This window comes from Mauremys mutica, chromosome 8 (assembly GCF_020497125.1).
Source record: "Mauremys mutica isolate MM-2020 ecotype Southern chromosome 8, ASM2049712v1, whole genome shotgun sequence".
Classification (NCBI taxonomy): domain Eukaryota; kingdom Metazoa; phylum Chordata; order Testudines; family Geoemydidae; genus Mauremys; species Mauremys mutica.
The window spans coordinates 107,472,741-107,499,891 of record NC_059079.1 but is presented as its reverse complement, the minus strand read 5'-3'; the positions used below and the strand labels follow the sequence as shown (position 1 = coordinate 107,499,891).

The following is a 27,151-nucleotide window of genomic DNA, read 5'->3' as shown; positions in this document are numbered from 1 at the left end:
ATAGCATTTTAGACTTCAGCTGAGGCCAGGTCTACACTAAGGTGCTTCACTGGTTTAGCTATAGCCGTATACTATACCGGAAAGCATGCCAAGTGAGGACCCAGATATATCAGCAAAGCAGTGCTTTGTACCCACAGACTAATGCCCCACACGCTCCACAAGCAAAGCAAGCTCTGCCAGTAAAACTGTAGTTTTGCCAGTATAATTGTATCTACACAAGGGGCTTCTGCCAGCACAGCTCTGTCAGGCAGGGACCACACCTCTTCAGACCCCTAACCACAGAGCTATGCTGGCAGCAGCCTGTAGCGCAGACATGCCTGAAGACTGAGTGTGCTCAGACTTCTAGAAATACCTCAGATATTCTCAGACTGGCCATGCACAGATGTTTAGCAGGGATGTTAGCATAGACATTCCTATGCTAGTCACTGGATACCCACACTCTGGATGATCCACCCCCAACTAAGGAGATCACTGGGTTGGTCTGCGGCAGCTGATGGAGGTGGGCACGTTCTTCCCCCTCGCTCGGCTCTATTTGCCTTCTCTGTTCTTGCACGAGAACAGGACAGTTCTCAACGCCCTTCCTATGCACAAGCATCAAGTAGGCGGCTGCGGAATGAGGGGACAGCCTAACATGCAGGCCTGAGTCCTGAACTGGTGAAACTGGTATGGTGCTTTAGCCTTGACGCTGCCCCTTGGGAGTGCTTTTCCAACAGGATCTTGAAGATTTTGTAGCAGTTTTTAAAAAAAATTATGGAAGACAAGGACTACTCACTCTGAGCTCAGAGTGCAAGTGGAAAACATGGAATTTAATTCAGGTTTTCAGGTTACAAGCCGCAAAGGGTTTTCCCTGTTTAACTGGAAAGGACCTTGAACTACTAAGATAGCACAAGCCGTAATGTAGTATCAATGGCCCGTTTTGTTTATATTTTTCGGTGAAGAAGCCCAAAGTGCAACTTTACCCTGTTATTTATTGACCGACTGACAATAAAGAAGACTGGACAGAAAAGGAAGGTCACAGATGGGGAAAAAAGAGGGAGAAAGGAGAGGATTTTGAGAGCTTGTATCCTTCAGCTATGTAACTTGATTTATTTGGACCACTAAGGTAATACAAAACACATGGGCATTGTAAGAGAAAGAGAGAGGGAGAGAGACCCATGCAAATACCCCAGTTCCAAACACTCCTGACCTTTGCATCTTGGGTTCATGTCTATTAAGGACCACACTGGACCTGCAATTTGGGGACAAGTGCAAGGAGCAGAAGCCAGACACAGCTGCAATCCTTGTACTCCCTTGAGCAGAAGGGAGGCAACTGCTATTGAAGCTACCCACTCCACAACAGGGGCAGGGAGGAGGCAGGCTAATGAAGCAATGAAAACGGCCAGTGAGAGAGAGGAGTGCAAATCGTGTCTTCTTACGGGGCAGCAGCATCCGATTTGTCCTTGTGAATGTGGGAATTCTGGTGGGCACGTTCCTCTGACCAATCACTGCAGAGGGGTGACTGCGCTCCACCAACAGGAGCTTATGTCTACAGACAGTAAAGCCTATGATGTACAGTGAAGCAGACATAGCTGCCCAATTTAAGGGTAAGCTAGACATTGCCACAGCTACAGATGCTGCAGAAAGTGTACTAAAGCGTCCTGAATGGTCAACCCAAGTCCCACCCCTGAAGTTTGCCCTCAGGTCCTGCTCAGGCAAAATTCCCACTGTTTCAGGAATAAATCCACAATAGTCTCATCTTTTTCGGAAACACTGGACAGAGAACTTGGATAACAGAACTGGCTTGAGCACAGGGCAGGAGGATGGCAGAGCATAATTAATTTTCCACTCTGAATATTCGCTGCCCTCCTCTTTGCCATGATCTGAACAGTGAACCACCACTCGGACACTCACTGAATGCATTCCCAAGCATGCGTTTGCAGTAGAGCATGAAGTATCATGCTATAAATAATCAGTATTATTTAACATCTAACTGCAGGTTAGGCAACAGAATACATTCCAGGTTGGGCCCAGAGTGCAAAGTGCTGTAAAAACACACGATTTATGGCAGTCCCTGCACCAATGAGCCTACCATTTTAAAGACAAGACATAACACATGGAAGAGATTAACAAGCAAGCCAGGATACAGGTCGGGGAGGCAGATGGTTAAAGGCTGAAAGCAGACTGGTTGTTAGTCAAGCCAGGTAGTTTCAAAATGTCTGTGGTCCCACTGTAAAAAAAGGGAGCGTTTGTCGTCGTCTCTACTCAATGGCTGATTCAGAGAACAAGAGTTGTGAAGTGGTGGAAAGAACTGGCACATCATTCACGGGAAAGAAACTTTCCTTCATTTTGTTAAGCTCCGTATTTGTAATTTGTAAGAAAGTCGTCAGACAAACTTCTCCACTGCTAGGATACAAAGTAATTAAAACCAGATTTTCAACTCATTGTCGTAAAGTAACGTAAAACATGTCACATAGGAGAAAATAAACTCTAGCCTCATTATATTTTCTGAAGCGACACTGCATCTGCAAGCCACGGGGTCCTGAAGAGACTGGCAGTCAGGGGACGACCTCAGATCTATTCCTGTGAGAGTCACTGTTCTGCCCTCTGACCTGGGGCAAGTCAATTAACCTCTGTCTCCCCCTCCACACCTCTGCTATCCTGTATGTAAGCTCTCCGGGGCAGGGATTCTCTTCTGTGTACGATGGGCCCGATTTTGTTGTATATTATTTGTCTGACAGCGTAACCAACACCACATACCAAGAACAGAATATGCTTTATGGTATTTTTATGTATAGGTCGAAGGACTATATGACTGTCATCAAGATATCATTTGTTTCTTGATAGATTTCTTGCACGTTAGGTTTAGAATTCCTTATAAATTCAGCTTAGTTCCACTGATGATATCCTCTCTCACTCAACCAAGATATCTGTTATTAAAGAATGTGCTCCAATATACATCAGTGGAACAGAGTCAGAGAAAGCCCTGTCAGGACAGGTTGGGTGAACTGGGCTGCAACAGATGTGCCATTGGAAGATTTGATATATTAGTAGCAAGGCTGCTGATCTTCCAAGAAGTCACCCAGAATATAAAAGCCATCCTATTCCCACACCCTAGAAAACTAAGTCCAGACAAGTGCTTGAAAAGATTCACTTATTTTTTACTTGCATAAAAATGCTGCATACCTTTATTTGTGAGACACACACACAGGAAAGGCTATTGCAGGCCTACTTCCCTAGAACAAAGTCTTTGAAGTACTAAAATGTGATCAGCAACCGTAGGAAAGCATTAGCTCAAAATGGGGTATTTAATTTGCCTTTGCTATTGTTCTGGAAATGGGAGGCGGTTAAATTGGTACTGCCCTGACTTATATTGAACTAGTTGAATAAACTGAAATGAAGAAAACCTTCTTCTTTCTGCATGTGCATTAGAGGCTACTGGTGTCAAAATCTGGTTTAGCACTTCACCGAACATGGTTAGAGGTGTTGACCCAGTGACTGCCACCAGTTCAATGATTTAATTGTCTTTAAAACTTCAGCAGCAAACGGGTACTGCTTAATGTTATTCTTTTCCTTTAATGTAAATGGTTTTAGTATGTGTCAGTAAATTTAAATCTTAATGTAGGTTGTCACAATTTCAAATTTAATTTTCAAAAGGTGTATTTTTAAACATAAACCCGTATTTAAATTTAATAAATCTGATTAAAAACATGTAAAAGACCGATTTTTATCCACCATATAAGGGAAGGTTAAACTCAGAAAATGACTTTACCTGAAAAAGGGGAACATGTCCAAGAATCAATGTTCCAAAGACAATTAACTGCTATATGAGCTATAAAACACATCAAATGAACACAGATTATTCCACTTATACTTGCAAGATAAAATTTAATAACTACATTTAATGGGCACTTAAAAAAATAATTTCCTATGTATTAATTAAATGCACTTCTTCAGCAAAAAAGAGATTTTAAAGGGTTATATAATCCCTACTAATCTAACAACAAGCAATTTGAAGACAAAATATTAGCGTGTGTGTTATCTGTAGATCAGTTTTAAAAAATTCCGTACACAAGATTATCATGAGCACAATTACATAAGTGTTGTTAAAATGAAATCAGCCTGTCACACATGAGCAAGCACCAGCGTGTTGCAAAGATGAATGTCTTCAGCTGAGCGTTATTTAGACATATGGTGTCATTTCCACTGGAGTTACAGAGCAAGTGGGGCAATATGCAGGACTTGGGGCTGGCTACAGCTGGAACCTGAGTGCTGTAGCTTCAGTTCCATGGGGAGCTGAGGTATGAGAAAGGCAATTCCCTGATTCTGCAGTAGTTTTTATTCCAGAAATGCACAAATGCAGCCAACAGCTGCTTTGGGTTATAGGAGGAACCAAAGGTGAGGGCCTTGCAGCCTGACTTGTTTCTCACCTGTTCATTCTTTTGCTTCTACAGCAGTCTCACAGGGGTATTGTGATCCCTTAACTGGTGATCCTTTCACTGCTGCTCAGGGAACGTAGACAGCCGTACAAGGAAGGGTACAGGAAGGAAAAGATGGTACAGTGGTTAGAGTGGGAGCCTGGGACTAATGTCACAAATGTCTGGTGTGACCTCAGACAAGTTTCCGGGCCTCAGTTTCCCATCTCTAAAAGGGAGACAACAGCACTTCTCTGCCTCCCTCCCAAGGATGTTGCTAGGTTATGTTAAAGATTGTGAGGCACTCCGAGACTACAGTAAGGCGGGGGGGGCATATAAGTGCCTGAGATGGATGGATTTGATGTAAAATAGCAGCACTGCCAAGTCTCGTGATTTTAGCACAAGTCTCACAATATGAGGGGTTTTCCTTAAAGCTCCAGACCCCAGATTCATGTGATTCCATGCGAATCTCTGCTTTCTTTATCAAATAAAGTTTCCAGCTCTCATGACTGCAGAGAAAAGTTTGAAAAGGTGACCCAAGTGCACTCTAAATGCCCAGAAGCCTGAAGGCAAATAAAAAGCACCCCCAGATGTTCCTTTTGAAAAATCGCCTATTATTTTGGGACCTGACTCATGATTTTGGCATGCTTGAGGTTGGCAACACTGAAATGGGAACAAGCAGTTCCTAGGGCAAATGCAGAATAAATCTGCAGCCGGGAAACCCTTGTTTAGGAAAGGTCTTACTCCTATGCAGCAGACCCCGTGACATTCCGCCAATTCTGCACCAGCATCATACTCAACTCATAGCATGCAAAATGATGATTCACTCCTGGCAACCTCTTGTTGGCACTGCAAAATTCTACTTGCGCACGTGCCTGGGGTGAATAAGCTTTTTGGACAGGCACCATTAACATGATGATAATGGGCAAGTGAATAGCTCTTGTGCATGGGCTGGTAAATTGTCATAACATACCACAAGGCCATTAGGGGGGAGGGATAGCTCAGTGGTTTGAGCATTGGCCTGCTAAACTCAGGGTTGTGAGTTCAACCCTTGAGGGAGCCACTTAGGGATCTGGGGCAAAATCAGAACTTGGTCCTGCTAGTGAAGGCAGGGGGCTGGACTCACTGACCCTTCAGGGTCCCTTCCAGTTCTATGAGATAGGGATATCTCTGTATATTAATGCAATTGCATAGATCCTGGATCAGAGCTAGAAGGACAATTCCTCAATTCTGATTTGTTGAAGCTGCATGAAAATCAGATAATGGTCCTCAAAGCGCTGGCGATAGATCACTGCCTGTCTTCCGGCGCCTTGAGCTTTCCCATAACAGGGCAGCCGGCAAAATACACACACGGAAGATTTATACGCTTTCACTTAACAAATATAAAAGAGAAATGTGCAATAAAACAAACTGATTTGATTTCCAGGCTACAGCTGTTTAAAATATTTCTTTTTAGGACTGAAAGAGTTCCCTTGATTGCAAAATACTCCACCTTTAGCCTTCATCTCCAGACAATGTACTCACAAGTTTAGCAGCGACTCTTGTCATTATGACCAGGCACTATTTAGACAGATAAATAGTAAGTATTGCAAGCTTTTTAATTTCCATGGGAGTTTGTTTGTAAGCAGTGTAGACTCCTGCAGAGTATGTGGAGCACTGCATTTGATTATATCAGTACAGACGCTTGAGGAACCAGAGAACAATGTATCACTGAATGGCAGTGCAGAGAACTACAAAATAAATGTGCAGCCATGCCCTGGCATTGGCTGTTCATATTGGCCTTGGGACTTGGCCCTGTTGTTATAATTCAGCGTCACCATGCATTGGTGCAACATCACCACAGCATCACAAACAATGTCACAGTAGGACTGGGGCAATTCCATTCCGCCCCATAATTTCTCTCTCATTCCTTTCTCCCTACCCCAGGCCCTGGGAGTGAAGGGATTGTCTTTCATTTCCCTCTCCAATCCTTCCTCTTTCTCGCTGCACTGAAGGTAGAAGAGGAGCTTCCCGCAGCTCTGAGCCAGTCACTGTCTTATGTGGAACCCACTCTTGTGGTCTGTACTTTTATTGCCAGGCCAATGATCAAGTCCAGTAAGCAAACTAGGATCTATACAGACTATAGTGTGAGCATAGACGGTTTGAACTCATTCTTGTAGTCGTATTTCTGTACTGCAGCCATTCCAAAACTGAACGTAGTCTGTATGCAAATGTTACAAATGGAACTCCAGTGAGGTATCTGAATTAAATTTCACTATTTACAGAACAAGTGGTATTAGTCTGATCACACCAAAAGAATTAATGTAAGAGAACTCCACATTTTCTTGGAGGCTTTAAAAATATATGAAAATCTAACTTCTGTTTGGATTTTTCAACTCTCCTACATTAAGCTTGAACACTGTATTGCTACTGCAGAGTGTGTAGGAAGTCTCTCTCTCTTGTTCAGATATTAATGAGAATAAAACACATGTACTTTTTATCACTTTATCATTTAATACAAATCCATGCAGACCTAGGAACTAAGGTTTTGCATTCACCCTTCCAAAGCTTTTTAAATATGTTTCCAGTTGATGATCCAAACATATAAATGAACAAACCCAATTTCCTTCCTGGAAATAAATTGGATTAAACAAAGGGAGATGGGTTGTCATAGACCGTGTTATTCTAAGTGTTCCCCTGCGACTCTGGGCTGTTTGCTCTATGCCATGTGAGTTTCTGCTCTGTGACATCAGAATCTGCACACAAAATACATGAGCCTCCTATCCAAGGGACTATCATGTAACAAACCAGTATAGTAAATTTCATCCTAGGCCAACAATGTTGAAATACAAGTGACAAAGAAGAGTATGGCTTTTGGAGAACGATCTCTCTTTTCTTTGTTTTTTACATTTGTTTGGCTTTTATTTCATTTTATTTATTTATTTTTGGTCTCTGACCTTCTAATCATCAGATATTAGTGGTTTTCAAAATCCAGGTGCCTTTCAACAAGGCTACTTTACAAACCACCATACACAGGCATAAACGAGTAGGTTATTCAATAAAGGCACTTGACATGTTCTTCATCCAGACAGTGACTTTAAAAGCACTTTAACCTTGCAAAGTATTCTCCAAATCAAGGAGTACAGGGCATTCACTGAGGCAGTTTGTGGGCTGCATTTACCTACACATAAATATGCAGAACCATAGTTACAAGAGCCATAGACAGATGTTCAGAAAACATATAGGAATGCAAACAAAGGCAAAAATCACATACCTTAGCAAACCTGATAGTTCCGAATTCTGGCGACAATTAGTTTCGGAGCAACATTGGAGTGAAAGGAAGTTCCTCAGGCTACCACCAACTGGAAGTCTTTTTTAAGTCCCACACAGGCTCCAGCTCAGCCCGCTGTACGTCCCCGAGGATGTTGCAGTATCCTCCAGTTCTTTGGAGCCGGAGCAGAAAAGATGTCATTCAGAAAGAGAAAAGAGAAGAAGGTGTGGCATTAAATTCTAGGGTCAGTCGTTTGGCAGGTTCAGACTACATCTGATAGCAATGATATGTCAAGCCAGGGCAAAGAGCCTGTGACAATCCATCATGTTTGGCACCTTTTCAGGGAAATCTTTGAATTCAAGAACTGTGGCACAGTACTATTGTTGCTTTATGGTGTTTTAAATGTGTCCCTAAACCAAGAAATGAATGCCAGCCTGGATGCACTTTATTTCAGTCAAAGCTCACAGAAGTACAGTAACGCTCCTGCATAACTTTAGAAAACATTCTTATTCATTACAGTCTTTCATTGGGAGAGCAGAATGTTCAAATTAAGGGGATTTAAAGTTAAAAACACTGACAAACGCTCAAGCAAACAACACTTTGATGCACTTGTACAGTGCAGTTCGTTCACAAATCTCAAAGCTCATAAGGAAACATTAATTAATTAGGCCTTATGGCATCTCTGTGAATTAGTTACTGTTGGGCAAAATGTTCAAAAACGGGTTCCCAACTTAGGCAACCGGAGTCATCTGATTGTTGAAAAAGCTCCGCGCCCAGCAGCACCCACTCACACAGCTGTGAGTTTTCAACGCTTCTGAAATATCAGGTCACTTTGATTTAGGTGCCTAACCACAGGCAGCAGGGTTTGAGAAATTCAGCCTGAGCAATTTATTGGCAATCACACCTGAAGCGGGGGGAAGGACTTGGAAAAGGAGTCAGGAATTCTAACCCCCGTTATTATTATTAGAACGGGAGTTAATGGCCCAAACCGAAATCAGAGCTCCCCTGTGCTTCCAACGCTGTACATACACACCGTAAGAGACAGAACTTGCCTAACGAATTACTATCTAAATAGACAAGACATAGACGGCGTAGGAGACCACAAAGTAAGGGAGTGGCAGAGCTGGTGACAGAACCTAGGTTTCCTAAATCCCAGTCCGGTGCTTTTTCTGATGGACCTTGCTGTCTCTGCCCCGGTTTGAATTTCTGGGTACCCTTGCCTCAACAGCTGCAATGCTCAAAATGGAAAACGGAGACAGAAAACGCCTGATACAAACACGTCCTGAAGCCACATGTAGGCTGGTGGACTGGTCATCAGCCTGGGACAGACAATCAGCCACACCCGGCCAGTTTGTCACCCTCACCTTAGGGTCCTGTTTGTTCTTCAAAACAATAAACAAAAGGGACCATGGAACATCATCATCAAGTAACTGTCCTGTTCCCCACCGAGACTGTGGGGTGCTCTGGCCTCTGGCAGCTTAATGGTCAGAACTCCCCCCCCCCCCCCCAACGACTGGCCTGCAGGGTTTCTCTGCCCTCTTGCAGCCGTCTGTCCCCCCACAGCTTCTCCTCTCGGCTCATCATGGAGCTGGGCCCTGCAGCTATATCCCCAGGCTGGGAATCCTCAGCCCCAGGCACTCGATGCTGTCCAGCTGGGTCAGAGGATTCCCAGCACCTAACTACTGGGCTCTTCTCCAGAATGGGGCTAGCTGTAAAAGCAGGCAGGCCGCCCGGTTGCACCCTACTTCTGAGCTAACACAACCTGTGTCACATCTGTAACGTAGTCTGAACACGGCTGCAGGAAAGATGTACAGATGCTAGTTTTGTGCCAGGAACAGTAAGAAAAAGAGGAGATGACAAAAACAACAACAACATACTCCGTGCAGACAGCTCCAAAGGGGTCAAGGCTGAATCAGCAGCCCCCTAGCACAGCACCCATTACATCCTCCCACAGCTTCCCCCAACACACACCACTGTGTGTAAAAAACTGACTCAGGCAACCTGCAATGGAAAAGCAAACCCAGGGGGGTGCGAAGCGAGGGGGCCGGGGAGTGAAGGGATGAAAGCATCCGCACCGCAGCTTGGAGGCGGAGCAGTTTTATCAATCCGGGCAGTGAGAGGAAGTCCACTTGGTAACCAGAGCCACTGCGGAACCCATGCCCAGGGGCATGCAATCTGCTCTGCACCCCGAGTAACCCCTTCTTCTTCTACAGGGCTGCTCGTGGTGCGAGCTGCAGCGTGAGCTAGGGTGGCAGACCCCGCGTTTGCCAGCAGTTTGTGCGTCGAGAAGGGCTTTCGAAGGAAGCACTATTTTTATTTCAGACTGCTTCCCTTCCGTCATCCCACGGGCTCAGGTAGGAAGGCAGAAAAGTAGAACAGCTTCAAATCTTATATCCCTTGCCAAGGCAGGCGGAAAGCCCTACTTCTCAGACAGCATTTGTAGAACCAGTCTGGCAATGCAAGACTGAAGTGGGTGTGACGTGTGGGTGTAGGAATGGCTGACGCCGCAGGAGCTTGGTCTGGGAGTAGTAGCGAGACCTAGTTTCTCTGCTTTTAGGTGATGTTTATCTTTGGGGACCAGAAATGCAAATACTTTTGTCTCATGAAAGTTGCAGTGCAAAAAAAAAAGGAAAACAGACATTATTTCCCCTCTTTTTTACTTTTAACGGAGCTGAAAGGCAAAAGACCAAACTTGACAACGGGACTAGACTGTCATTGCAAGCTGAGTCTGAGAGCCCTGCCTCTGGTGGGGAATGATATGTTTTTTGAAAGTCTCTGTTTACTGCAGCCTGCCAATGCTCATCCTAAGCAAAGCTCCTGGGTGAGGAGGACTTGGCACATTGCCTTAATGCACTGCTATGCATGCACTCAGGGTTTCTGTAGTGTCTGAATTCCTGCACTACAGGGTGGATCATAAATTATGGTGCAGGCAGGAAGGTGCTTTCAGCTCTTGGCAAAGAGAAGAAACCTTCCCTTCGTCCTAACCACTACCGTTACGGGAATAAGAGCACAGCAGCAAGGAGCTAGAAAACGCTGCTGCAGATTTCAACGAAGCATTCACCAGAGCCAGCTGTTGGGCGGGTCTCTCACATTTTCTCTCCTCGGGTGTTACTGCACTTCCGCACTGGGAGGTGGGGACACAATGGGAAAAATAATCTCAGTCAAATTGAAAAGTAATGACTGCATACAACTGCCATCCCTCCAGCTCCCATTTCAAGTGCCTGTGATGGTGGAACGTCCACATGGAGTATAATTAAATGCAAACTGTTATAAGCATTGCTGCAAGCAGCAGATCCAGCGCATCAATCCAAATACAGCACACCTGGATTGCATTTGAAGAATTTCTATCACACAGATATACATGGATGCAGGCAAGGAAATAGTTTCTGTCCAGCAATATAGTTGGGGTTATGTTTCTATGTTGTGGGTTACTGGGAAATAATGCACAAGCTGTAACTTCTAGTGGCCACTGAGTACACCTAAATTAATGAGGTATAATGGTAGCTATCATGAAGGTTCTACATGACATGCAGAAATCTCATTCTACTTTGAGCAACATGAAAAAATAACATGCATCACCCAAATGTACTGTGCTATTCACCACTTTCTGCCCTACCAGTCCACACTTTTGTATTCGGTGTCTGAAACCCTAGATTAAATTTTATGCAAGGGCCCTAAGTGAAATGAGTCTGATGGCCTTTGTTCAGTCTCCAGGCCATGAACACAAAAACCAAACTAGCACATACATGTTCTTCTTGGCTCAGAAGAGGCAGAAAAGTTCACTCCGGGAGCTTGCACACTGAGTAACTAGAGTCAAGCCTGAATTTCCCCAAAGTTTAGCAGTATCCAGATCTGGGATTTAGTCCAGGAGCATTTTTACGAGTAACTTGTTCAATGCACATTCCTCCAGAGTGAATGCTTCCTGCTCAGGGATTACGTCTCCACTGCATGAATCATGGACTCAAAGCCCTTCTTAAAGAGAAGGAGTTTATTATACAACACAACTAAAACATCCACACAACTCAAGCATCCACACAGCTCAAGAACCATGTTGGTTCCACCCCTTCCCTCGGCTACCAGTCACTGCACCTTGTCTGGAACACTCTATAGTATGCAAAGTCACATCTGTCCCAGTTGGTCTCGTCTCTTAAAATATTAATTACAATCTACTCAACTGCAGTTGAAGAAATTATATAGGGCGTGGAAAAGATTAAATACTTAGGGGATCTGGAGACTTGAAAATAACTGGACCTGTATGTCCTCCAGCTAAATATTCAAGATCTTTCTCTTTACTGTCAGACTGGACTTCAAGCACCTAAACGGGAGAGGGATGGCACACACAAGTATGCATATGTACATTCTCGTAAATTTTCCTCTTTAACCATAGCTGGACTTGGACAAGCACCTATGACTGATATGGCAGAGCAGTACTGGTGAGGCAGGGGGCAACAGGGGTGCAGAACTGGTAGAGGCTCCATTCTCATCATGAAACATTTAGTAGGATCATTTCTGCCCGTCTAGGTGGAAACTGAAGATCGCAAAGCACTTTCTGGAAGTAGATCGAGATTACATCAGCAAATATTCCTTCTAACTGAAAAAGGGTCTAATGATCACGGCTGTGTGTAAGATACAGCTGACTGCGTAATGGTTGTTACATTTCCCCATGCGGCCAGCACCTAGCTCATTGTTTTGTAAAGTGCTCTGGGATTTCTTGACTCGGAAAGGCACTTGGATCAAGTACCTTAAAACACCCAATGACCTTAACAGAGGTGGAAGATGCTCAGCACCTCACAGGAGTCCTCAGGACCCTGCAGAATCAAATATTAAATGAGCCCAAATTTTACATTTTACAATATCTTCTCCCTCTACTTCCCTCGAATTTAGTATAAAGGTGGTGCTGGTAAAGAAGGGGGAAAAATGAAACTTCTGAACCCCTCCTTCCAGAAGACTAATGTTAAAAACTTGGTAGCATTGCAACTTTGGAACCTCTCCAACTACAACACTTAGTACACCACAGACAACTGTTTCCCTGCCAGATTTTGTCATTTATAATGGCTTGGTGCAAAACATAAATAAAACAAGCGTCTCCAGCAATACGGAGACTTGGCAGTTTTGTGGTGTTTTCTCTTCCTCTGCAATAGAAAAATAGGTGGAACAGCAGCACTGTAATCCAAGGGATGTGCAGATAATTGAAGTCTCCCTACAATGGGTAGCAAGTAATTGGAAAGTGTCGTGGGGTGCTGTGGTCTGATAGGTTAGAGTCTGACTTATTCTGCAAATTAATTAAGTTAAGGGATGTTGCTGCAAAGTAATGACAGTATGGTGCGAAGACGTAGAGATATGAATCTAATGAGATATTCTGATTCTGCTGTTCTCTTTTTTTAGCGCAGCCCAAGGGTGTCTGGGTAAAATGAAATAAGAACACTGGTTAACCATGCTTGTTATCTGATTTATTCTAATCACTTCACTGCAAATACTTTCCAAAGCTACAACTTGCTCAGACACTGTGGCGGGTATGCTTGTTACTGTTTCCAAAGAATAAATAACTTCTGCAAAAAGAAAAAAAAAAACAGTGGAAATATTTGCAATGTAAATTAAAAATGTGCATCTCCAGAAGAAAAGAGCTTGTATTAGCAGCACTACAAGGTCTAGATTCAAAAGACAAAAGGAGGTTTGCCATGCCCCGACTTCTAACACTAGCCAATATTATTAAGTATTATTATTACAGCCCTGTTATTACCTATACAATACAGAAGGTCTCTGGGACAGCAATGCAGGAAAGCACTTTAAGTACACAATTTACATCCATCCCTATTGAGAAAAGCACTTCAGCGCTTTGAGCCTCTGAGAATTTTGTTCCATTACTGTTTGTTCTGTTAGTTCAGTTGAAAGTAAATGTAATAAAGAGGGGAATTATGGGAAAATATATTCACAAGTTACACATTGACTGCCTGGGGACTTAAGCATACCTGCTTATGTGCCTTCTTGAACCAGGGCCTGGGTATTAAACAACACGCACTTAACCAGCCAGATCTTCCCCACACACAAATTCCAGTTCTCTCAACGAGGCCCAACATTCATATCTGAAGATGCTTTCTGAGATAATGTGCATTAAGACAATGATAATCATATGTGTATTCCCCCTATGTAAACGCCCCCCTTCATCCCAACTGAAAGTGAACATGAAAGTAACTAATCTAATTGGTGAAGTTAAATTAAAAGGTTTCTTTTGTATGTTACGTGTGTTATTAACTGGCACCTTTAGATCTATTCAGAACAAGCTACAATCCATAGAGCATTCTTGGCTCTTCATTCCTGTACCACCAAAGGAGATATTTGGAAATTCACAAAGCAAAGAAGAAACGTGGTTCACTGTCCACTCCGCCTCCAAAATAATAGAAAATATTCTTTTCAGTGAAAGATCTATGAAATGTGTTTTATCTGACAGCTACAGATCTTTGAGAAATAATCAAAAAAGAAACAAGTATTTTGAATATTGGGAAGGAATATTTGGCCAAACTTTTCAGCCTCTGATTGTAACAATGTTAGATGATGTATGCTCACTCCTCTTACAAGCCAAGAGATCCAAACAGAAACAACTTTCAGACTTTATCCCCCCTATTAACTAAACTAAATATTGCCCTCTCTCCAGCTTGTTGTAAAAGTTGTTCTTAAAAGGCATCCCTTTTACATTTCTGACGGAGCTGCCCCTATTGGCTGGTTTGCAGAAGACCGCAGCACTCATTTTTAAATTATTGGGCCAGGGACACAATTTTTCATAATACCTGATCTTATTCTCCCCTTGGTCTTTACCACCACAGTAATCCACTAAAACGATAGCAAGGCTATTCATTCTGGCTGCTAAGATAGTCATCGCTCATTCCTGGAAAAGAAGTTCATCATCAAAGGCTGGATCCTGCATCCCAAAGTGAATGAGAGTTTGCCATTGACTAAAATGGATGCAGGATCAGGCATCACAGAAGGAGCTGGACCAGCTTCATTGGACATGTTTTGTCCCTGCTACAGAAAGCTTTTACCTGCCTTAAAAGATAAACATGGGAACACGTTTCCCATTCTATAGCTACATGAGTCATAGCTTTCCTTACCACTGGAAGAAGACTCAAATACACTTAGGCACCGGTACTACAACAGACTCCATACAGGTGGATCCTATTATAGAACCTGAGCATTAACAAGTAACCTTCACATAACCAGAGGTGGCCTCTCTCCCACAGCTTTGCATTAGTATCCTGTCCATGCTGCATTACAGTCGTACTTGTCCTCAGGCATTTGTGTTTCATTAGCTAAGCCTGTACAATGATTTCTATTTCTGCCACAGCTACACTTCCCTCCCCTCCACCCCTGGTTTTTTTTTTCCTTTTGATTTTTCCCTCTAGTTCACGGACAGTCCCTTTTTCACATTTCAGGTGAGATTTTCAAAACTGGTTGCCAGTGGCCTAACTTTCCTCCCACTGAAACCAGGGAGAGTGTTATCATAGGGCACCCTCATATTGTTCATATGAAAATGCTGCCTTGCTGCACGGCAAATCTCTAGCTGCCTAGTAGCTTTTGTCCCTGTGTTATAGGTGAACCCTTCCTGGCTTTTAATAAAAATAAATGAAAAACATTCATCTCCCCTGATTTTCAAATGTCACCTCAAAACAAATCTTATTTATGCTGCTTAATTTCTCTCTCCAGTTATTTTTTTTTTAACTCTGTAACTTTAATCTTTATCTCTGAGAAACATATGAGAGTAAGTTGGTATAAAAAATGATATAGGAAGTAAAAATGTACTGGACTTTATGATATATGGGACATACCATTGTCAGCTTGCTATTATCGCAGAACCACATTCTCTGAGCAGGTTTTTCCACGATAAACTCAGATTCTCATTTTTAATGTCTCGACCACTTCAAATCACATGTAGCATAAAGCTTTGCTCCATTAACTGAGAGCCTGGATTCTGATTCTGTTTTAAAAACAAGGTTTCAGTCTATTACGCCATTTTTAGTCATATAGTGGCAAAAAAATATTACTTTCCCAACTTCCAAAAATTTTATTCAATGAGCTACACTTCTAGACAGTTTGGGGTTACTCTAAAAAAAAAAAAACAGACCATGACTCACCAGTGCATTACTCCAGTTTTACACTGGTGCAACACTGGAATAATGCAACCGCAAACCAAGCCTATAAACAGAGAACTGAGAACAGTGAATGAAGTCTCAGACAATGAAAAAATCGGATCCATTATGTTGAAAAATGTGTTGAAATGGATTGATACAGTAAAACCTCAGAGTTACGAACACCTCGGAATGGAGGTTGTTCGGAACTCTGAACAAAACATTATGGTTGTCCTTTCAAAAGTTTACAACTGAACATTGACTTACTACAGCTTTACTATGCAGTAGAAAAAACATTGTTTTTCCTTTATTTTGTTAGTAGTTTACATTTAACACAGTACTGTACTGTATTTACTTTTTTGTGTGCGTCTCTCTCTCTGCTGCTGCTGCTGCCTGATTGCATACTTCCAGCACAAATACCACACCAGGTTTGTGTAATGCAGTTCCTCAATCTATGTGCTGCTTTAAATGTTTGTACCAAAATCAGCCCCTTATTCCTTTGGAACTTTAGGCGAATTAATTTCAGTCACCAGTATAAAAGGACAGAGATAGGGGAGCAGGAGAGAGGAAACTGCAGAGGTCTGACAAAGCACCAGAAAAATGAGGAAGCCAGAATGGATAAGGGTTGGGGCAGCGTAGTCAATAGCAGAAAAGAGCTTTGATGAGTGGCCTGGGGAACAAAGGAGAGGACCGGAGAGGACCAGGAGTTCAAGGGGAGCATCAGAGAAGTCTTGGGGAAATATCGAAGGGTTTGGAAAATGTTGGGAATGAGCCAAAAGATCATCAGGAAAGAAACAGAGCATTTGTGAGCCACAGAAGCCCGTGCTTTCAGAACTTCTGCAGGAAGAAACTGTTTTCTATGCACAACCAGCTTTTCACAGCTGATTAGCACCAATATGTTTGCAATTGATAAATAAAGGTGGAACATGAGAATTAGGCTTCCCATAATTGCTTTTCCCCCATACTCTCTGTTCCATGCCATGCTTTCCAGCCCAGAATATCTAGTTTTAATGCGTTACCTAATGAAAAACTTCAGTGAATAGCAAAGCAACAAAGCGGCATTCCTGCAGAAGGCATTGCAGCCCTCGGCACTGCATAAATCTTCAATGCCTCCGCCACTAACACATGCTGGTAGCAATTGGAAATAATCTCGGCCCAATTCACCCATACAATAGGGCAACTTCACATCTCTTCAGTGGGGCAAAGCTGGCTTTGCCAGCCACTGGAATTGCCCAAGTGGAGGAGAACAACAGAAGCAGCCCCTTCCGGCTGTATGGCTGGGCTGTCCTGCACATGGCAACCCCCAGCTGCTAGCATCAATCTCTTAGGGCTGTTAGTAGCCGGCCTAAATTAGAGCACTCTTCGGGATGTTCTAATTTGTGCCGGGAATCAGGACAGCAAAGGAGGAAAGCACCAGAATCAGGGGAATTTAAAATTACCATTGTACAAAACACACACAAACCATTGAGCATTCTTTGGTCACAGCTCAAGATCCAGGCCTCTGTATGAAATCTCAGCTTAGTTGTACAACACATAGAACACGCCACTAGCTTCCAGTAGAACTTGACCTGAGAGGACAAAAGCCCACTGCAAAGAGAACTTTGTAGAACTCAACTGAGCTCTCATTCAAATCGAAATGTGGCTGATGTTACATTAAACACCAAGTAAGCATTCCTGAATTCACTCATTTCTAGAGGGGGTGTTGGGAAGCAGAGACGAAATCTTCCTTGCCAGCAATAAAAAATGTGCAATCATTGGGCCCAATATATTAAAACAATCTCTATTCCTGAACATTTGCATGCACAGTTAACAGAACTCAGAAGCCAGCTGTGCCTGTAATCAGGCACTAGGTGTCTAAATTCTCTTACTTGTACTCACAGTTTGTTGCACCTGCAATTTACTGTGTTTGCACAATTTGAGACTTCTTAAAAATATGACCCATTAGCTAATATTCAGGGGAGCGTATTTAGCTTTGCCTTTTGAAAAAGACACTTTAAAAATCAGAAATTACACTGTGAAAAAAAAATTCTATAATCAAAACTGTACTGTAGCCCTGTGTGTATTTAAATCAATTAGCCCAAATTCCTCCCAAGGTAGAACCGTTTTCAATCCATTCACCATTAACCAAATTGGATACTGCAAAATAGAAGGTGACTGCAGCTATGTATCTGCATAACACTGCAAATGTTCTGAACACTAAAAGAAAGTTGGCTGACCCAAATTCATCTCCAGTATAATTCCTTTGATTGCTGTGGGCTTTCACCAGTGATAAACTTGCCCACTGGGGATCTGGTACTTTAAAACTACAATGAAATCACCGATTGTAGAAATGTCAATTAACTTGTTTGTGCACGTGCCTATGCATCAGGAAACTCTTCTCATTACAACTCTGCAAATCTTGGGCAGTTTGCAAAAGGCCTCTCTTAGTAACATTTTGAACAGTTAGAAAATAGACTATTCGGTCTATGATGAATTACATACTGCAAAGTCCGCAAGATTAAAAATGTCTATAGCTCTGTTGTTCCAATATGGGCTCCCAAATTTTGTTTGATCTGAGATTATTTTTCACTTTTGACGTTCTTGGTTGTGTGTGGTGTTTTTTTGTTTGGCTGGGTTTTTTTTAAATCATCTCACCCAGTTTGTTTCCTGACTGACAGGTAGAAACTAGAGACAGGTCCAAAGCACAACCTCAGATCCTACTACTCTCCCCCTGAAGCTGGGAAAATTTCACATCTGGATCTGAACATTGCAGGTGGCTCCTCACCTATAGAGTGAGTGGATCCAAACCCCTAATATGAACTTTCGAGTTTTGGACTGGTCAGACTGGATTTGAACTTAGAGGCTCATGACCTGCTCTAATAAAAAAAAATATGTTTAAGATATCTATGTAGCCTCTAAAATGTTGCCATCCGTATTCATGTCCAAGCTACAGAGAAAGCAAGTCAGATATTCATCTCTCTTATCTTTTCTTCCACAGTTAACCCTGATTGCTGTGTTTGCCAACTAAACCCAAACTTGAGGACTGGCTTGGGAGGATGGCACATGTACAGCCGATAGAGCAAGAAGAGATATAAGGCAGCATGAAGGGAAAACTGCAGGGTCAAATCTTCCTCAGCTGGCACAAATTAGCACAGCTCCATTTAAGTCAATGGATCTGTGGCAATTTACATCTGCTAAAGAGCTGCACCACATTGTGTCTTCACGATCAAACCAACAGAGCGTGCCGATAACTTTTATCTAGTTCCTTTTGCAGTGACTGCTACAATAAGACACTAGCAATTGTCTCCATGCAAGAGCTTGATGTGCAGAAAGTGTGTCAGACCCCTTTGGTTTTCTTTTTGTTAATGTGGATGGACAATGGAAAGTAGTTACAAATATAAATTCGTGGTTCTTTGAGTATTTATTTGATTGCATTTACTGCAGCACATTTTTCTTCCTGTCTTTGTAATGAATCTGACCAAGAAAAACAAATGTATGTCTACAGTTTGCATAATTATGAGCTCAGCTCATTTGATGTGGAAAACCTACAGTTTAATTGCTTGATTTAAATTTGGCTGGTAAAATGCATACTGAAACATTACTCTTTTAATTATGTTAATTTACAACTGAAAAGCTAAATTTACAAAGGCAATAACATTAATTATTTACTTACCCATTAAAGTTGAATATATATTACTGAACTAATTGGCTTCCTAAGTCTGCCAAAAAAAATTAAAAACAAATTTATAAACTGATTTATAAGGCCTCTCTCAGCAGGTTACTTGTATTCAATGGATTACACTGATATCTGTGTAAAACACTTCTTTCATTTACAGAGTGTCCCCCAAAGTCACCTTTCTCCTTAAAGAAGGTACCATACATGACAGATGGTGAGTTTCCTGCACCATTCAGATCATGGAAGATATGCATGCAAAACTCCATACAGGTTGTGACAGAGTGAGCTGCTCTGTAATAATTTATGAATACTGTATGTTGTCCAGGTTATTGGGATGTTTACTGTACATATGCCTACAGTGGGTTAAATCAACCAGGCTGTTGCGAAAACAAGGAGGAAAGGGAAACTGTGGCTCAAGATAAGCCACCCCACAATAAACACTTCAGGATTGTTAAGAGACAATGCCCAAGCTATTAGCCGAGGAGATTCTACAACCTGCCACACACAGGTTACACTGGGAAAGGAAGACCATCTAGACTATAAACAATTAAAGTCTCTTTCCAGAGAAGCGGGAGTTGTTGGGGAGCTGTTTAGGCTGACATAGGAGCTGCTGAAGCAATCATCAAGGGATGGTTACATGTATGGATTGTTTGTTGTTTAAAATCCTTTTCTCCGAAACACTTTGTTCCTACTATTAAAACAAAAAATACACTGGTTTAAGATGGCTGTCACCGTATATGACTGGTGATGCTGAGGTGCTGCTCTGATAACTGGGGGATCGCTGAGCGTTGTTCGGTCACCTAGTTGATGGCATTCACTGAAAATTCTCACATAACAGAGTGGCCCGTGTGAAGGCTGCCATATCCCACTCAAGTCCCGCAAGCCTTTCTGGGAACATCTGTTTAGCATCATGCAATCAGGCTACGATCAGGAGGAGGCTTGGAAAGCAGATTGGGCTAAACAAGATTTAAAAAATAAGCACTTGGTGCCGGATCAGATGCAGAAGGTTCCTGGTTTTGACCTTCCACGGTCATTTTGGTCAACTCTGAACTGAATCCAAACCACCCATAGTAGATACAGACATCTAATGTACAAATGGAAAATCAACAACTCCCCGGCATGCGAGTGTGGCTCCCCATGACAGACTATCAAACATATCATCACCTACTGCCCAATTTATAAATATGAAGGAGACTTTACTGCAATAAATTCTGCTAGCCCTTATGTAGCCATTTGGCTCCCATCTTCAGGTGAAATTGTAATTGCTGCTCTACACCAGCCATACGAAAGATGACAACCGGTCATGGACATGGAATTCCATTCCTGGAGAGGTAAAGGCATGAGGCTTGACCCCTTCACTCAGAGAGACCAGGTGTTATGCCCCTCAATTCCAGGTGTGTTACCACAGAATATGATCAAGTTAATTGAAGCTCTATTGTGTACATTCATCCACCAGGAATTAATAAAATAGAACACCACATAGTTCTGGGTTAATTTGGACAACCAGGGCTTTTGGAGGCAAGGTCAAATGCTAGCTGCAGGCTTAAAGTTTCTGCTAATCAGAATGGGAGGCAGGGAGAAGAGTCAACAAATTATGAGACAAAGAAAATAAGTGGATGGATACCTTGAGTGTGGGCGCCTTTGATATAGAAGCTTATTATGGCTAAGATTGTTAGGAATGTTTTCCTGATAAGTAGGTGATTGGAGTTAGAAGTGATGACCCAGTAGGGGTGACTGTGAGCTATGTGTTTTGTAAAAATTAGTTATAAAAAGACTAGATAGCAGTGTGTATTTTGGAGCAGTTCTCTGAAGCTATCCTGAGATACTTTGTTCCTGACAGCACAGTCCCCAGCGGGGAAGTGACAGGCCATCGCTGCCCTGCTGCCAATTACTCAATACCATCTCAGATTTTAGGTAATTATCTGGGATGTTCTAAACCTATTGCTTATGTCTCTGTGTGCTTAACTCTAATAAACAGTAGTTTTAGATAAGAGCACGCTTACTTGTATTAATCTTTCATCAGCCGGAAGCGCTGTGTTCCCATTGATTTATTCCTCATACCGCCAGGAGTGAAAGTTAAGTTACCCTTGCTTTGGGTTCTGAAAACCCTGGGTAAAATAGGAAGTGCCAGAGATGTAGCTAGCCCTGCAGCCATGACACCTGGCAATCATACCCAGTGGGCTGCGTAATGGGCCAGATCCTCAACTGATGTAAACTGGCATAGATACATTGAAGTCAGTATCGGGGGGTAAACATGTTAGTCTGTATCCACAAAAACAACAAGGAGTCCGGTGGCACCTTAAAGACTAACAGATTTATTTGGGCATAAGCACTGCCTGCATCAGTAGTTTTCACTCCATGCATCTTAAGAAGTGGGTTTTTACCCACGAAATCTCATGCCCAAATAAATCTGTTAGTCTTTAAGGTGCCACCGGACTCCTTGTTGTTACTGAAGTCAGTGGCGCTACCTGAATTTACACCAGTTGGGGATCTGGCCCAGATCCACAAACCATTCACTCCTCATGTTGTTTTTCCTGGTCTTTGGCCTACACCAAAAAGATGGGCACCCAAAATGACTCCCTCTCTACAGCTAGCATGGTATTCAGTATTTTAGCTGTAAGCGCCTAAAATGGAACTATAAGCTGTGAGTCTTGCATGGCAAAGCAGCAAAATTATATATATATATATATATATATATATATATATATATATATATATATAGATAGATAGATAGATAGATAGATAGATATAGATATAGATTATAGATATAGATATAGATTATAGATATAGATATAAAATAAAGTTGTGCTCCCCTCTCATGTGGAATTTTGCACTATGGAAACATATTCCTTCATGGTGACGCTTGAGACTACATAGCTGTATGCTCTGGGTACGTAATGAACTCAATACACTTCTGCAAAAGATTAGCATCAACATCTGACCATAACAAGAAACAATTAAGAAAAGCTTTTTAATTAACTCTTAATATAATTTCAGAAATTCATATTAAAGTCTCTGTGATTGAGGCAATGTCCTCATTAATATTTTAGCTTCGTTCTAGATAACTAAAATATTCAACATTTATGTATGCATCCTGAAAATAATAAAATTAGGTTACTAATGGTTACAGAGCAATTAGTGTTACATTAATGTGTGATGAAAAGCTAATTTGCACTTTGTCTAAAAGAGTATTTAAATTCCATTTGCACATGTCTAAGTCTGGCTCATGGTAGATATGGTTTGTTTCTACTGGCAACACTTGTGCGTTTGTGATACATCTCCTGGTGTAATGGACAATTAAAAAGACGTAGTGCCAGAGTCTCATAATGCTACCGAATGGAACACTGCTATCTTCATTTAATCTAGGCTTGGTCTACACTACCAATTTGTGTCAGTATAACTACATCACTCAGAGGTGTGGAAAATCCACACCCCTGAGCAATACAGTTATACCAACCTAACCCACGGTGTAGACAGCACTATGTCTACAGGAGGGCTTCTGTCCACATAGCTACCACCTCTGGGGGAGATGGAGTATCTACGCTGACTAGAGAAGTTCTCTCATCGGCGTAGGCAGCATCTTCACTGAATGCTACAGCAGCGAAGCTCCACTGGGGCACTTGCACTGCTGCAGAGCTGAAAGTGTAGACAAGCCCCTGATGTCTCCAGGCAAGACTCTCATTATACCGGGGACCGTTAAGAGGTCCGCGTTAGCACACAGGATAAAGAGACTGAAATAAGGAATGGGTGTGGTACAGTAGGACAGCAATCACAGATTATTGGGAGAAGCACAGTTCAGGTCCCGAACAAAGGGTGTTACCGTGTTTCACATGCCGTGCTTTATATTTAGAATGATACATGGGGTAGATGGAGGAGGGGGGTTGGGGCAGTGACTGCTGCATGTCTAGCAGAAGAGCCGTCCTGTACGGGATGGCTCAGAGTGGGCTGCTGCGACACACTTTCCCTTTGGAAAGGAGCTGTGTGCATGCCCTATTTGCTAGTGCTGCAAACAGCATCTAGCACAGGGGTCGGCAACCTTTCAGAAGTGCTGTGCCGAGTCTTCATTTATTCACTCTAATTTAAGGTTTCACGTGCCAGTCATACATTTTAACGTTTTTAGAAGGTCTCTTTCTGTAAGTCTATAATATATAATTAAACTATTGTTGTATGTAAAGTAAATAAGGTTTTTAAAATGTTTAAGAAGCTTCATTTAAAATTAAATTAAAATGCAGAGCCCCCCAGACCGGTGGCCAGGATCTGGGCAGTGTGAGTGCCACTGAAAATCAGCACGTGTGCCATAGGTTACCCACTCCTGATCTAGTAGGTGGGGGCAAGACACCAACCGAATACTGGCAGACCACATCCCCCCAGGGCCATGGTGTTCCAGACAGGCCTTCCCTCCTAGCAATCTCTCAAAGATTAGGTGAATCTGTCGTTTGTGGGAGGATCGATTGCCTACGTCCTCTTGTCCCAAGAGTACCCATAAACCACCCAGCAGAATCTAGCCTCAAGTGTTTCTAATGGAATCAAATTTCTTTTGACCTTACATATGCTTGGAGATAAGAAAATAATGGACATAATTATACTCTTTCCTTCTAAAGCACCTAAGTCATGAGATACTTCCACCAAACTTATACAAACAATTGCTGAACACTGAAAATAAACATGGGGCTCAAACTGAGCCAAAATCTCTTACTTCCCACTCTGGACAACCCTTCTAAAAAGCTCCCAATGTGTTTATATAGGCATTAGATTTAAAACAACAACATTAAAAGGAGTAAGGGCCTGATTCTGAACTCACACCAGCTTTACACAGGTATAACTTCACTGACTTCAGTGGAGTTACTGATGATATTCACCAGTAAGAGATCCGAATCAAGCCCTAAGTTTGCGTCTCAGATATGGAATAAAAAAAATGTATTTATAAAGTATAGCGGTTCTTTGACCTGATGTTTTGATGAAAGTCTCTCTCTATATACAATGGACAGCACAAGTGCTCCAGGTCAAAAGTCTGACATATCTTTATAAACTGTGCAGGAAACTGTTCCCGACACCAACTGGGTAGACATATGTATATCACTCAGCACTGAATAATTCAATAAAAAAAAGAAGCACAGCACACACTCACAAGTAAACATCACAATGCCTACGAGTTAAGGCAACAGACAGTATGAGTTCATTTCTTTATGCGTAAGGGCCCATTTGTTTTGCTAAATTATTAAGGACCAGAAGGCAAGTTTGAACAACAAACGCCAACTTGTGATGTTAAGGTTTCACCATCTTGACAGTTCAACGCAGTGCCCACAAAATGTAACCCACAAATGAAGGCGGTAGAATGATGATCATGTTAAATGAGACAGAAATTAAGGCAACTGGTTCACAAACACCAAATGTGTATTTTGTATCTTCTGCTGGTAGACCTGATCCAAAGCTCACCAACGTCAATGAGAGTCTTTCCTTTGACTTGACTGGGATTTCGATCACGCCCATATTGAACAATTTACCTTGCTTGCTGTTTGACTCATGGCCACAATAAACTACCTGTGCGTTGAAAAGGCACAAGCACTGCTACTGCTTTCTGTGTTATCTGTCTAGTGTTTTGCCTGGTTTTGCTCACATCTGTATGTCCCCCCATGGGTTTGGCAGCCTGGCAGGTAATCTGATCATAGCAGCACATATACTGAAGATGTGTACAGCTATAGTGAACACCATGTGTATCATATGTATCTTAGTTGCTTAATCATATGTCACATATAACATCACAAATAAAGAACTGGAAGTGGATAGATTCTATTAAAGCAAGCTGATACTATATGGCAAACAACTAATATAAAATGGGAAGCAAACAGAAGATAATTGTTTAGCAAGTGTTATTTTTAGCAACAATATATCACAATGCTTTAAGTTTGCCACCCAGCCACTTAATCCTCCGGTGGCTTTTGTTTATGAGTAGGGCTGCACTGTCTTTCTACAGCAAGATTCACAAAAGTCACTTATATTTAATGTTCTTTGTAAGTGGTTTTGAGTATGCACTGAGCATTCAGGAGAATTTAGCTATCACAGTGCCAAATTCTTCCAGCTAAGTTATTACAACTCTTTTAATTTTGCTATAACTCAGGATCATTGCAACAACTCGGTGCGTTCTATGGACGTGTTTATTACAGAACACAAATTTTGTGCTCACATAACACGATGTTGGACTGTTTAGTCTGCAGTGTTTATCCAAGAGCTTGATACATGTTAAAACACGATATCTTTCAGAGAACTTTTTGAAGACTTACCCTCGGATTTCCCTCCACCCACTTATTACATTTTTGTATGATGTTAGATAAGCTTCCCACATGTGATACTCCACTGAAGTATAAGCTACTGCCAGAGGCAAAGATCTTTTACGGTAAATCCACTGGAGATGGAGAGAGAGAAAGGAGCCAGAGGAGTGTGCTGCTGTACTTGGCAATTTAAGCTGAAAATAAAAAGACATTTACAAAAATAGGTAATTATTAAAAAAAAATCTCTACATACAGGCCAAGGTTTTTTTTAAAGTGCGCATGTTGAAGCATATGCAGACCCCAGCTGTGTGTGTATACATATGTGTGGTGCACATGGACACCACTTGAGGAAAACAACCTATCCAGGAAAGCACTTATCTACCGGTTTAAGTTCCACTGGAGTAAAAGTTAAGCACATGCTTCAGTGTCTTCCTGAATCACGCTATGCATAAGTATACGCCTGTGTAAATCCCTGTGGTTCATGAGCACGCATGCACACACACACACTTTTAGAAAACGTTGACCCCACTGTCTAGGCAGCCCCCCTAAGTTTTTACATGCCTTGAAACCAATTTAGAAGGCCACACATTGTAGGCAACATCCCATTTTAAGGGACTGCCCCACAGTATCCTCAAATATACCAAGAACAATTCCTCTCACCTTGATTTGTCGACCCCCCTCAATTAACTAACTATAGTTGGTAGTTTCCTGAGCAGCTCTGAAGTCCGGTTTCCCTATATACTTTCATTAAGTTCCTAGGTGGAAGAATTAACTCAGATACACTCAAATACTCAGTCTTTGTAGCATCCCACAAATTTCTCCTTCACTAACCATCCAAACCCCAATGTTTTTCTGAGCTTACCACATCTTCCAGCTGAACACCCACCCAGGCCAGTTAACTAAGCAGTACTGGGGCAGTTTACAGTTACACTCCACCTGCTCACACCTCATACTTTGCATGTTCTCTGCTTTAACTGATCCAGAACTCTATGGTTGAAATTGACAATGGTGCAGAGAGCCAGAACATGGCTCATGCACCACTTAAGTCGCACTTACACCCACAAAATAAGGGCCTGCAGCACTGGGATGAATTTCACCTGTCCACAGAGCACAGTTTGGATCTCAGCTAGGCCACAGTTTGTTCCCAACTCCTTGCTATGGATTTAAAAAACTACAACTTTAAATCAAATCAGGTATTATTTTTCCACGAAGAGGCAAAAAGTACAGTCATTGAAAACAAATCTGTCTCGTGGGCTGACACCCTTGTTTTAGCTCATGCCATTATGAAAAGTACATTGGCTGAGTGGCTGCAGCGCCACTCAGCAAGGCTTTCATCTGTACCAGCTCGGTGAGAAACCACTGACAAATAAGGAACATTCCGACAGAACCTCAACAAGCAGTGTAATGAGGTGCTCCACTGCCAGGCCGGTAATACCTCTCAGGGATGCATTAATATTCGGGTCTGA

At 42.2% G+C, this 27,151-nt stretch overlaps 1 protein-coding gene across 19 annotated transcripts in view; it reads right to left on the bottom strand.

Moving 5' to 3' along the window:
* The window catches only part of SGCD (sarcoglycan delta), a 477,745-nt gene that overhangs the window by 280,244 nt on the left and 170,350 nt on the right, over positions 1–27,151 (bottom strand). For 10 of the 19 annotated variants that reach the window (XM_045026061.1, XM_045026053.1, XM_045026056.1 and 7 more), the window contains one exon: positions 7,645–7,813. The exons of 1 other annotated variant lie outside the window; for it this stretch is intronic. The gene's annotated coding sequence lies outside the window, so the exon portion shown is untranslated. 8 more of the 19 variants (XM_045026052.1, XM_045026051.1, XM_045026054.1 and 5 more) reach the window with 6 other exon arrangements.